Here is a 14245-nt window from a genome sequence, read left to right on the forward strand (position 1 = left end):
TTTAATGTCTACTCTTGTATTTTAACCTGTTATAAGTCTAAGCCAGCTTTGTGTTTTCATCTCATTTATGTAACTATTCTTTCATAAATGTCTGTATTTTTTTAATGACTTTATCTTAATATCCATGCCTTTCAAGTTATTTGAAATTGTTCCTTATCCCTAAGCCTTTGGAATAATCACTGTTGATACTGACTGTAAGGTATAGCTCATTATGACTTAAAAAATAACTGAGCTTCTCTAATGCTGCTTTATCTGGGGGGCCAAATCCCTCTTTATGAATGAGGAAACTAGAAGATTAAAAGGGATTCATAGTCGCTGAATTTAATCTGATTTGTTTTCTTCCTAAGATTTTCACTAAGCTGATTTACAGTTTTACGAAAGATTTTTCCTTTCTCATTTAAATCCTAGTAGGTGTGTTACAGAACAGTTATTTATCTCCTTTTCTCCTAAGAAAGCAGCTTGGAGCCCTTTAGGGAGTTTCCCAAGGTCATGGTAAGTGAGAGAAGGATGTTGGCCTAGACCCAAGGTCTTTGATTTCCAGGCTTTCTTCCATACACAGTCACTGGTCCCTGGTCTGAAGTAGATCTATGAGGTATCTGGAACTAAATGTAAATGTCCCATATATGAGCTTTGTTTTATTCTGAAATAAGTTACTATTCCGCCCAGTTTATTCACTTCCTTGGGAACCCAAAAGAATTCAGAGACAACGGGAATATGACATTTCCTAGTTTCAGACCATCCAACAGATTTCAAAACAAGTATAATTCATCTTTGAACAAGCAGGTTTTTGTTATTCATTCCCCAAGAAGAAAGCAAATAAATGCATTTAATAAGCTTCCCACTTTATGTTTATGAACCACCAGGATGCTTTTAAGGTCTGAAGAAACAGGTAATAATGTTTATTGGGTGAAGAAGGTCCAAGTCCCAGAATAAACTCAGGGGTCATAGATCTGTTTTAGTTGTATGACAGGCATTTCACATAGTCTATTAAATGGGAACATCAGAACTTCAGACCATTTCTCCCCTTTTAAGTGTAACATTTAATTTTGAGTTAGACAAAGCAAGACAAACTATTTTAGGAAAAAGGTTATGCCTCTGAATTTATCACTTCTTATACAGCCTTACATATGGCCACTGGCCTTACAGATCAGGAACCCGTTCCACAAAATAATAGTGTCTTGTCAAAACATTCTTTGTCCCACTATTTCTATGTGAATACAAATTACCAATATAGTTAACTTGTAGCAAATATAAAAGTAGACTTCTTTGATCCCTGAAATAGAAGCTGTGATCCATGAATATTGGATATTAAAATCTAACTCAGTACCTACCAGAATTTCATTAAAATACTGGTGAAGACTTGGAGTTCGAGAATCGTTGAGATTTTTGTCCTGGAAAACTTAGTCTAAAGAAGAGAAGCACTTTGTAGGGTAACAGTATTCAACTCTGATATATCTAATAACAGATACAGCCACAGACATTTTAAAAGTTGGACAGTAAGTGTCCACATTTTATAATTACATAGGTATAAAGACATGTATGTTATGAATATATTTGCTCTTTTACATTTTAAGCACCAACCAATCTTTTTTTCTTTTTTTTTGATAATGGGGATTGAACTTGGGACCTTGTGCTTGCAGGGCAGGCGCCAGCACCACTGAGCTAAATCCCCGGTCCCAACCAATCCATTTTTAAAGGAGGTAGTCATAATTTGAAAAGGAGCATTCCATAGGAGTTTTTCTCAATAACCCATGAGCAACAGGTTATTCACATCTACAGGTTTTCCTTAAATCATGAAACTTTGAGTTTCTGAAAAATGTGACTAAGAAATTTAGAAGATGAAAGACAAATTAGGTATGAGAGGAGGCTGGTGAGATGGAAATTTTAACTCCAAGAAGAGGTTCATTAATTATCAAAGATTTGTCTTTACATAATTAAAATAAGAGTTCCATGGTTATATTTCCTTTTGGGAAATAATTGTGAAGAATGGAAGTCACTTTTTTTCTCTGAATTTTGAAAACTACTGTGAACTGGTTAACATTTCTTATTATGTACATGGTCGCAGTTTCGAACTGTAATCTATATCTTCCCTGTAGCCCATTTCTCTACACTGTTTCTGTCAGTAAAGCTAATCCTTTGTTTAACTTTCCATGCACCTGTGAGTTTAGCATTGTTGACATAAATTTCACACTTGGATTTTTTCAGAAAATTTATAAACAACCACAGGTGTGTTATGTATTGAAACATTGACTAGAACAGTGGTTTTTAAACTTTAGTGTACATCAGAATTCACTAGAGGGCTTATTAAAACATAGGGTTGGTGGTGTAGCCCAGTGGTGGAACACAGTAATATGTGAGTCCTGTTTTATTCCTGCCATATAATCTGTGTTCAGAGTAAAAGTCTCTTCACATAAGCTGCTTCTCAATAGAACTTTTTCTTCTTTGGGATGGTTTTTATCCTTTCTTCCATGTTATACTTGGATTTTTTTTTTCCTTACACTATCTGGGAATTCAGAGCACCTCTTAATCAATTGTTGATGAGACACAATACCCAACTCAAGCAACCTAAAGGAGGGAGGTTTATTTTGGCTCATAGTTTCAAGGTCTCAGTCCATGCATGACCAGCCAGCTCCAAACGAAAAATGGCATGATGGAAGAGGCTGCAGATGAAACCCTCTCACATCATGGTAGCCAGGAAACAGCGAAGGAAGAAGCTGGGGGGGGAAATGGACCCTTCCAGGTCACAGTGGCCAGTGACCCCCTCTTCCAACCAGACCTCACCTCCTAACAACACATTTAGCTATTGATTTCTCAGTATAGAGCCCCATGTTCCAGTCACCTTCCAAAAGCCCAACTTCTGAACATGAGTCTTGGAGGACATTCCAGATGTAAACCATATCTCATTTCCAAAGTACTCAATATTTTCATTTTTTAATGTAGTTGGATCTTTGTCAATGGTAGGAATAGAACCGAAAAAGGAAATTCAGGAAGGCAGCTCAGTTCAGGGACTCAAGATAGTGGAAGCAAGGACTACTTAGAACAATGTCATTAGGGTTCCATGTCTACCTTTCCTTCTTGCTGGTTTGCCTCTCTAGGCTTGACTTGACTCTTAAAATTGACTGTCACCACACAGCTTGATGGCTTCTGAAAGAAGCCATACTCAGTCCCAGGGGCATAGCAATGACTTTAATAGAAAGATGATATGATCCAGTAAGCTTTGGCAGTAAAGACTAGGGAAGGGCCACCATGGGTTCAGCTTATGAAGTAGCCCTGTGATTCCGTCATGTCATTGATTAGGCATGATTGCCTACTTGACAAGCAGTGGATTCTTTATAAAAAGATTTTATTGGAAAGAGGGAGTGTGGGAAGACTAAACCAATAGCTGCTCATGACCTATTACCCCCTGTAATTGCTCTAAAAATGGTGGTCCATGTGCAGTGGAATATGAGTGAAAACTTAACTCATCTACCTTCTTTGGAGCCTGGTTATAGGGATCATCTGAATCCAGAATACTTATGAAGGTCAATTTAAAATGTAGTTCCTCATCCAGCATTCTATGAAAGGCCAAATGATAACATTTACCCATTATACATTATAACTTGATCAAATTCCTCTGTGTTCCAGATACTTGGCTTATTTTATCTTATTTAATCTTAACAACTATGAGATAGATTCTGTGAATCCAAGTCATTGTAAAGCTAGTGTCCACATTCAGAGTGCAGCTAAATACTGTGCTCTTAACCACTCAGCTAGACTGCTCCCCACTTACATATAATTATGGAGAGCAAATGAGAGTTGTTCTAAGAACACTTATTTGGAAAGATGAGCAAAGAGGAATACCTGATCGTATGTGAGTTCCTGTCAGTGCTGCCTGTCCAGATTCTGCTCTCTGGCCATTCTCCTCATCATTGACTTCCATGGCTATGTGTAGGAAGGATTCCCCTTTCTGAGGGTTCTCACTGGCTGTGAGGCCAAGTATTTGTTGTGGTTTTTGTTTGTTTTTTTTGATACCGGAGATCGAACTCAGGTCCTTGTGCTTGCATAGCAGGCGGCAAAACCAAGGAGCTAAATCCCTGGCCCAAGGCCAAGTATTTGATGACCACTCTTAAGAGGTGCAGAATCTTGCTCCCAGGCTAGTTTTCTCTGGTAAACACTCAGCCAGCTGCTAGCCCATCTGACTTTAGGCTTTTTAGGGCTATGACAATGTACCAATATGAGATGTCTGACCTTTGATCTGAACGACACAGTTTTCATTATCCCCAAAAGACTTGGGCCTCTACTGTCCTGTACTCAGTGAGGAAAATTCACCCAGCACATTAACAATATTATTTCATCTTTCACATAAGAAAATACCCTAGTATACATCTTTTCTCTCCTATTATTCAAAAATTATTTTGAGGGCCCATTGGATTGTGAATCTAACCAAAGCTTAAAACTTCTTTACTGAGGAAATATGTAAGAACTGCTGACTTATTTTCTTCTCTCTTGTTGTTATAACATTACCTGTCGTAATAATGACCTATAAAGGTGTCTTCTCTCTGGGGCCAGGGATTTAGCTCAGTTGGTTTCGTCGCCTGCTGTGCAAGCACAAGGACCCAAGTTCGATCCCCAGCACCAAAAATAAAAAATAAAGATATCTCTCACCCTCATTACAAAGATTTATCTCATTCACTTTTATCTTCAACCTAATTTCAACCTAATATTTATTCATTTAAACCATGAAATATTTATTCATTTCAGCCATGAAATAGTTAATTGACCATGACACTGAATAACTGTTTAAATTCTTCATAGTTTCAAACTAGATTAAATAGCAATAATATTTTTGGCAGTAGCACTTTTTGTCATATAGTCAGAGTTTTCTATATGATGTATACTCAGATCCAAATATTAACCAATTCTTTAAGTATTTACTTATATTTCTTAGCATTATACTAATTCTGTTAGTAGCCAGCAATCTATTTCAACTTTTTATCAGGTGAGGAGTATTATACCAGTCTTAGAAATCAGTTATTGAAATGGTTGGGTTTGCAGCCACAGCAGCTCTTCAAGCAGTTTCATGTAAGTATACTAGAGATGTCAGATTCTATATATAACATGATTTCCCCATATTTAGACACTTTAAAGCTATATGATTCATATGCTTAGTATCTATTACCCACATTAATGACTAAGATATTTGAAAAATAAGAGGTTTATTTAAAGCCATATCATTTACCATGTCCTTATCAAGTATTGGAAGCCTGGCACTTACAAGTATATACCTCTTTACAGATGTTATTCTTAAGATCTAATCACTGAATCTGCAAAGCCATCATAGAGCAATATCAATGCCTGTGCTTTAATTATACCCATTGCCACTTCCCTAACAGCTCTCTGTAGCAAGGCCATTGTCTTCTTTGTACTTGTAGAATGACCCTGATTTCTAGCATTAGTTAATATTAGTGAGAAAAATAATACCCTGATAAATTCAATCAAGTATCCTGCAATTAATAGTATTTTTACTGGTTTCTTATTTCCAACAATTTTAACTATAACATTCCTCAATTAGGTATGCCATTTTGCCTAGAAATATCAGTCTTTGCCATAACTACTTTAGGCTTCACTTTAGCAATAGAACTTAACCTGACAACTCATAATTTTAACATTAAATTCTCACACATCTGTAAATTCTCAAATGTTCTATTCATAAAATTTTCAACAAGTCAAAATAAGGTATCCACTGTTCTAGACCTTATTAATTAGAAAAACTAGCAATCTAAAATAATCTTCCACTTCCAAATAACAAGATCAAGTTCAAGGCCAACCTGGGAAACTTAGCAACTTAGTGAAACCCTGTGTCAAACCTGTGTGTGCTGGGGATGTGGCTTACTGCAAAGGCCTGGGGTTCAATCTCTAGTAAGGGAGAGGAAGGAGGGAAGGAAGGAAGGATGGATAGGAAGGAAGGAAGGAAGAAAAATCTACCAGCTGCAAACCATTAATCCGCTTCTATAACTGTATATTATAGATGCACCAATGGAATCTTCATGAAGATCAACCTCTTTACCCTCAAAAATGACTCAGTCCTCCGAATTCTTAGAATCAGTTTCTATTTCATCATAATTCAATATTTACATAATCATAAATAATGCCATTAGAAGACCCAACATTAGTCGAATCCTAAATTACTACACTATAACCCTGTCTAGGAATACTGTTTAGAAGGTATTGCCATACTGTATCCAAACACTACTAATATTCCTCCTAAATAAATTAGAAATGTCATCAAACGTAAAAATGACCCACCAAAACTTAACACAATACCATAATCAATCCTATTAATCTTCATGATAGATTGCTGATGGTTTTAAAGAAATCCCTACAATACCTAAAACAAAAATAATACATAATTTTTAAAATGGTATATGTCATTATTTCCACATGAAAAGTCACTGTTATTTTTTAACTGTAGAATTGTTAATGACCAACATCTAAAAACTCCATCCCCTAAGTAAAATTGTTAACCACTCATTCATAGACTTACCAGCCCCAGCAAATGTCTCAGCATTATGAAATTTTGGCACTTTATTAGGAGTATACCTAGTTGTACAAATCATTGTGGGATTATTCCTAGATGTTATTATTCCAGCACAAAAATTGCATTCTCATTTGTCACACATAGCTATCTCCCATAAATTATGGTTGAATTATCCAATAACCTCACGCAAATGGAGCCTCCATATTCTTCATCTGTTTCTTTTTGCACATAGGCCTAAACCTCTATCATGGCATCTATACTTCTAGAAAGCCAAAATACTGGGATCATTTTACTATTTTCAGTTATATCTATAGTATTTATAGATATGTCCTGCCATGAGGACAAATATTTTTCCAAGACAACTACCATTACTAATCTCTCAGCTATCCCCCTTACTGGTACTAATCTAGTAGAATGAATCGGAAGCAGTTTTTCAGTTGACAAAGCTACTGTAACACAATTCACTTCCCACCTCATCTTATCTTTATTTTCACAGCTCTTGTCATAACTCACCTTCTCTTCCTTCACAAAACAGGATCAACCCAGCAAGAATAATTTCTGACTCAGATAAAACCCTATTGCACTCCTACTATACAATTAAAGGCATTCTTGGCTTTCTATTCCTAATCCTAACACTACTAATTCTAGTAGGAAAATTTATTTTCCTTTGATCTTCGGCGAGATACCTGCAAATCCCCTGAATGAGCCTCCCTAAATTAAACCAGAATGACATCTCTTATTTGTTTATGCAATCTTATGACTCATTAACTAAGAGGTGCATTTGTTCCTATATTCTCAATTCTTATTTTAGCAATCATTCTTTTTTTTTTAAAGAGCTGACAATTTTATTTTTACATCTCACAATACAAATGAAACTGTAATTCCTTCATTTTTGTTTATCTCACTTCTCCCTTCAAAACTAGTCTGTTTGACAGGAAGAAGGAGCAAGTCTTCTTTATGCTGTTAGAAAACACCCACAGTCACAGTATCATGATCTCCTGGTGATGTAGAAAAAATAATACAAAACTGACATAAAGTGGCCACCCCTCTGGCTTTATCTGTCTGGCCGAGTCATTCCTGGCCGAGTGGGCACCATCATGGGGCGAGCAGGTGGGTGCATCATTGGAAGCCCAGGCATCATTGGCATGTGGCCTCCCATGGGTGGCCTCATTCCAGGAGCAGGTCCCACTGGCATCATCCTGGGCGGAGGGGGGCCCATCATTGGCATCATGGGAGGGCCTCCCATGTGGAGTGCTGGCATCATGCCAGGGTGAGGAGGACCCGGAAGACTGGGTGGAGGTGGGGTCATCACCCCTGCTGGAGGAGGAGCCGAGAACGGAGTAGGAGGGATCTTTCCTTGTTGAAATGCAGCCGTTGTTTTGTCAGTCAGGCTCTGAGCCTGCTCTTCCATCCATTTCTGATAGTAGTCTTTCACATTCTCTTTATGTTTCCTACCACTGCAGTGTGTCTTTCTCACAGACGAGGAATCATGGGTGAGGTATGTATTGCAGTGGTCACAATAAAACTTGGGCATTTTGCTCTGCAGGCTGTTGGCTGCTCCCTTAGCAATCATTCTTATACTTTAACTATACAAACAGTGACATAGGATATTCCATCCATTAAATCAATGCTTATTCTGAACTCCGGTAGCTGATCTCATCACACTTACATGAATTATAGGTCAACCAGTAGAATATCCTATTATTATCAGACAAATTTTATCTATCCTATATTTTATTATTCTTGTTCTTTAATACTACAAGTCTATTTGAGAATAAACATCTTAAATGAAGGATTCTTGTAGTATAATGCTTTGGTCTTATAAACCAAAAGCAGAAATAATCTCCCTAGGGCAGTCACAGAACAAGCCTACAGTGTCACCATCAGCACCCAAAGCTGAAGTTTCACTTAGCCCATTCTTTGATTCTTCTACATGAAGCACATAAATTGTTTTCAAGCACTACGTACTAATAAATTATATATTTCAACACCTTATGCATATTGTGCATTATATGCCTTACCCCACTGCATGCCTGGAATCCCACCATTGCTGAGGCAGGAGGATTGCAAGTACTATCCCTAGAAGCTTAAGTACAAATACCATCAGTAGCTTGAAACTCAAAGGACTTGATGATGCTTTATATCCCCCTAAAGGAGCCTGTTCTATCACTGATAAAGCCCAGTAAATCTTTCCATCTCTTACCAACTCAGCCTATATAATCAACATCCTCACCAAACCTTGACAAAGTAACTAAGTAAGCACAAGCATTGGCCTAAAACTTTTAGGTCAAAGTGTGGCCCAGGAAGTGCAAAGAAATGGCCTACATTTTCTCCCTCAAGGGCACTTCCTACAATATGAAACTCTAAGAATTGAAGGAGGATTAAGTAATACAAGAATAGAGTACTTAATTGAATAGAGCTATGAAGCAGTCACACACTGCCCATTTCCCCCCAAATACCTTTTAAACTAAAATTCATGATTTATCAAATTATAAGAGGAGATAAGTTGTAAAAAGGGAAGCATCCTGGAAAATGTGCGTGTATCTATCAAAATGCAGCTTAACCAAAGCATCTGGCTTATAACTGGAAGATTTCACATAAATTTGACTGCTTTGAAATGTAGCATAAACATCTAACTATCTTGTGTGTTCTTCTTAGCCACCACGAAGGCCATTCTCTAATCCTCAATGCACTGCCTGCAAAGACTTGGCAGATGTTTTCTTATCTGCCCCAGGCTACATCCTAGGCTGATGTTTTAGGATGGTCCTGATTCCTCCTTTGGATTTATAATTCAGGCAAAATTATATTTTAAAGCAATATAAGAAGTCAACATTGCTCTCAAAAATCACTGACATTACTGAAAACTACACAATATTGTTTCTCAATGAGTCTAGCACAATTACTCTTCCCAAACATTTAAATTATATGTCAACTAAAATAGTTAATTTGCAATTAAGAGTATGTTGTCCAAACAATGTACCTAATAAACACTAAGTTTCCCAGTGAGGAATCATACACACACACACACCACTGACAGAGACAGCATGTTCGCCTCCCTCATGGACTCATCTTTTCAGAACAAGTGGAATCACTGGATTATTTTAATTGGTTTTTTTCCTCCTTGCCATCATCATCACTGCCTTCCAACAGAATGTGTATAATTCAATGTGGTTCATGTGTGTGGCAACTCCACCAGATCACCTTTGTCCAGAACAATATCTAGTGCAGAAAGTGTGTAGTAGGAGATGGCAGGAGTGCTGAGTCTATGAGTCCTCCCTATGTTTGGTTCTGTTCGTAGCATCCACCCTTTTACTTCTTTGGATCAGATTTGAGAAGTGGGATTTTGAAATACTTAGAAGCCCTGTGTTGTTTCAGCTTATGCATGTATGTTTGCTAACTGTGGAAGAAAGAGCTTTTAGTAATGCCACTTATTACTACTTTGTATTTCATAAGGGCCAGACTAGCTAGTTTAGTCTTTTCTTACAGAAAACTTACTGAACCCTCCAGAAAAAGCCATATAACAGGCTCAGTCTGCCTGTTGAAAATTCATCAGCTGAAAGACAAGATGATGACAGAGAAAGAACATGATTAATGAGGAGCCCACTGATTGGAAATGATTTTTATCCTCAGAGAGCCATGCTTCTGGGCGGCAGACAGTATGGGGAAGTTTATTTAGGAGCTGATGATTATAGAGTGCTGAGTACCTTTTCACAAGTAGAGGTTTGTAACCAAACAACACACACGCCTTGTCACTAAGTAGTTTGTCCCTGTGTGGTTCCTGACCTACACCTTGGACAAGCTTGTGGCTCTCTTGCTGGTCACCAAATTTTTGGTAATAATAGAAAACATACTTCACCTGATTACTGTGGATGACAAGGATCAGGTAAAGTTAACTAGGAAGTCAGGCACAATATCTGGTCTCCATGCTCAGTGTCAACATCAGATTATAATTTACCAAAAGACAAAAAAAGATGGACTAGTTAGGTAGAACATATTATAATTTCAAATTCTATGTACATAATATACTCCTTTTCTTTCTTTTTTTGGTACCAGGGATCAAACTGAGGACCTTGTGCTTAGGAGGCAGACACAGCACCACTGAGCTAAATCCTTGGCCTTATTTTTGCATTTCTTCCTTGAACTTTTTCTCTTTTCCCTTAAAGAGAAAAAACATTTGGATATATTTATTGCTAATTAATTTTCTCAGGTGTGACAAGAAACTAATGCAGCAAAGCAATGCTGTGTGTTTTTGTTTTCCCCCTTGTTAGAAAAGATCTAAATAAACTCAATTCCAGAAAAGTACCCTAGATGTGAAAATACTCATTGGTTTTGCAAAGGTCCCACTATCTTGCATATCGTGTGACAGCCAACCCGACTCCATCTTGTGCCTCAATGCCATTTTGTTTCTGTACTTGAACAAAGTGCTTGCACATGAACAAAGCACCCCAAATCCCCGCATCCTGCTTGGCAGTAAACTTGCTGCAGTTGCAGGATGTTTTGTAGCTCATCAGTGTGTGTGAAACTTTCTTATAACCCCCACTGACCTGGCATGATTCTGCTTCTGTAAGACTCTGCTTGCTCTCCCCTGAGCCCTCCCCAACTGAAAGCACAATTTAAAAGGAGAAATCAAACTGCTTCCCATTGCTGAGGAAACTTTCTGCGGGCTAGCCCCCCTTGGCCACCGGCTATAATAAATGGGCTCAAATCTGGCACAGAGTGTGGCGCATGTCTATTGTTCAAACTCACTTATCCATAACAGTCGAAGTCTGTAGATAAGGGAAGTCATTCTTGTATCTTCAACAGGCTTTATTCCAAAACAGCAAAGTAACTCTTCTATTTCTAAAACCATGGTATAAAATTAGATCCTTGGTAGAAATCTGCACATTAAGCTCAGATTGCACAGAGTCCTAACATGTTCCATTAGGTGCACTTTGTTGTACTGGACTGATAAAGAGCTATCTTCTGAACTTTTAACAGGCAATGAAGAAAAAAGTCACCAGTCTAATTCAGTGAATAGTTTTACACTTACTACTGAAGGTCATGTTTTCTTCAGAGATACCAAGTTACTGAATATTAAAACTCTCAAAAACTCTCTTGTGAGAGAAGAGAGACAGATCGACATGTCTTTCCCGAGATGGTGAAGTCCCCACACTGGCTCTGCAGCTCCCTCTGATCAGGGACTCATTACCTGGTGTCCTGTGCACCCAGCTCCTCAGCTCAGCTCCTCAGCTCTAGAATGAGGACACTGCTCTCCTCTTCAGAGGGCTGTTGTGAAGTTTCAATGGGTTAAAAACCTCAGTAGCCTGGTATCTGGTCAGTGTGAATCGTTCCCACAGCCCATCTCTTCTGAATTACAAGAAGTCCAGAGATAACAGTTGACCAAGCCAAGCACATTTGCAGGCCTCCGCCTTCCTGCTTACTGTGCAGTCCCTCACCCTATCCTATTGATGTTTTCTTCCTAAGCATCTTCAGTTACTCCACTCTGTACATACTATTGGCTATGTTGCCCTGCCAAGTTTCCAGCATTCAGACCAGCTGGGTCCAAAGCCTAAGGTGAAGAAAAGAAATAGTCTCCCAGTACACAGCCAGGGCAGAGGAGAATTCCCCAGCAGGCCAGAGTGAGCCCCTGTTTGGGCTCTTCCTCCTTCCCTCCTGGGGTTCCTTCCACTTCCTCTGAACAGAGTGGCTATATCTGTGAGAAACTCAGAGCTTTTCCTGCCAATCTAATTTTTCCCCATTGTGGTATGTACTAGGGTACGTATAGCACTGAGTTACATCCCAGGTCCTTTTTATTTCATTGATTGATTTTGAGATAGAGTTTGGAAAAGTTACCCAGGCTGGCTTTGAACTTGCCTTCGAACTCTCCTGCCTTGTCCTCCTGAGTAAGTGGGCCTGTGTCCCTATACCCAATTCCAACCTATTTTTTTTTTCCAGCACTGGGAATGAAATCTAGGGCCTTCACACTGAACTGTACCCCCAGCCCTTTTTTGTTTTTAGACAGGGTCTTGCTAAGTCACTAAATTGCCCAAGTTGGGTTTGTACTTGGGATTCTCCTGCCTCAGATTCCCAGAGTTCTGGGATTATAGGCATGTGACACCACACCTGGATCAAATTTTTGTAGCAGGCCTCCTTGCACTGTTTGATAGTTTTTCAGTAAACCCAAGCACAGGGTTTTAGCAAACCCAAAGCCACTTAAACTGAATCCAAGCCATCATTCTTCCAGTCCTCTCATTCAGCATGGGACTTTCCTCTTGGTCAATTTCAGTCATACTTTATCTCACATTATTGCGGAAGGTTTTCAGTTTGTTTCTTTGCCCATATTTCACCAATCTGGCCTGTCTGCACACTTAAGCCAGGGTGACATTTGTAAAGCAAACATTTATATTAATTCTCATGCTTGATACCATCTCTAGATTGCCCATTTTTGCTGGATGTGTTTCAAGTTCTTTGGCATCTTTTGGGTCCTCCAGACCTGTCTCTAGTTCCTATTCAACCACTGCTTGCCCACACCTTGAACTCTACTCCAGCCAAACTAGACACCTGCACCTCCAGGCAGCTGAATCTGCCATTTTTCACTGGCTACTTAGTCTGTCTTTGATTTTCCTCCTTACAATGGACTCAATTTTATGTTGCCTCAGCATCTATTTAGAATCTATTTAGAATTTTTCTATGCCAGAAGGAGGCCTCAGTCACCTTGACTTTTTCAGTTCTCTCCCTCCTCCCTGATCCTCAATCCAGTAGGTGTAGATATCTGCCTTATACTCCTCCTGGTCAGGCACTGCAGAAGAGTTGGCTGTGGCGTAGGAATACACTAGACATTGGGCAGACACTTAGGCACTGGGCCACGTACCAGGACAAAGAAGACTCCCTTGGGAGGCATGAAGAAAACACCCAGGACCACCTCCCCTGGAGCTGTGTTGGGTCAGGGCCAGAGTTTGTAGCCACTCTTCAGAAAGATACCTTATGACCAAATTAGAGGAAAAATTAATTGGTGTACTGAGAGCAATGTGTGGTCAAAACCACAGGGAGCACAACAGCTTGCTCTTGGCTCACTAACTGGCCCTCCACCTGGCCATATGTGTTGTTGTTGAACGCTGACCGAATTCCCTGCATAGACTGGGTGGGTCTTACATGTCTGAGCCCTTCCTGGGACCCACAATTTCCAGGCTTAGGGCAACAGGGGTTACCACAGTGGCTATTACTCCTCTGAATGGAAACTTCTGGTTAAACTCACCATGATGAGGGTCTTAGATGGCCTAAATGGCTTGCTCCTGAGAGGCAGAAGGCCAGCTCCACTAAGGTGCTGTTAGGTAGACTGGACCACTGCAAGCTTCAACAAGGTCTGGCAGAATCTGAGGCTATACTTTCCAACCTGACAAGGGGATGCCCACTTTGCCTTGCTGGCCATATGCTACAGGGCTCTGCCATCCCTGCGTGACTGCCTTGCTTTGCCCCTGCAGCTCTTCCTCCTCTCATGCTGAGGTCAACAGCACTGCAGAGAGGGAGGTGACTACCTGCCAAAGAGTTGGTGTCACCACAAGTGGAGGCTGCCTCTCAGAACTGGGGCCACTTGGGACCATGGAGAGCTTTTAGGGTAGATATCCAAAGAGAGAGGAGAAACTTTTTAGCTAGCTACTAATACAAGCCACTCTAAAGATTTTACTTAAAATAAGAAGAGAAGAGAGGCAAAGAGACTATCTGTGGTGAGGGATGTTTTAGAGGGAGATC

General features: G+C 39.4%; 1 pseudogene; it reads right to left on the bottom strand.

Annotated features, from left to right (window-relative positions):
* Positions 1 to 7471: 7471 nt before the first annotated feature.
* LOC101705191 (U1 small nuclear ribonucleoprotein C pseudogene) lies at positions 7472 to 8051 on the bottom strand (annotated as a pseudogene).
* Positions 8052 to 14245: the final 6194 nt, after the last annotated feature.

Source organism: Heterocephalus glaber, unplaced genomic scaffold, assembly GCF_053883595.1.
Source record: "Heterocephalus glaber isolate CG9 unplaced genomic scaffold, H.glaber_assembly_v1.0 deba00001463, whole genome shotgun sequence".
Classification (NCBI taxonomy): Eukaryota; Metazoa; Chordata; class Mammalia; order Rodentia; family Bathyergidae; genus Heterocephalus; species Heterocephalus glaber.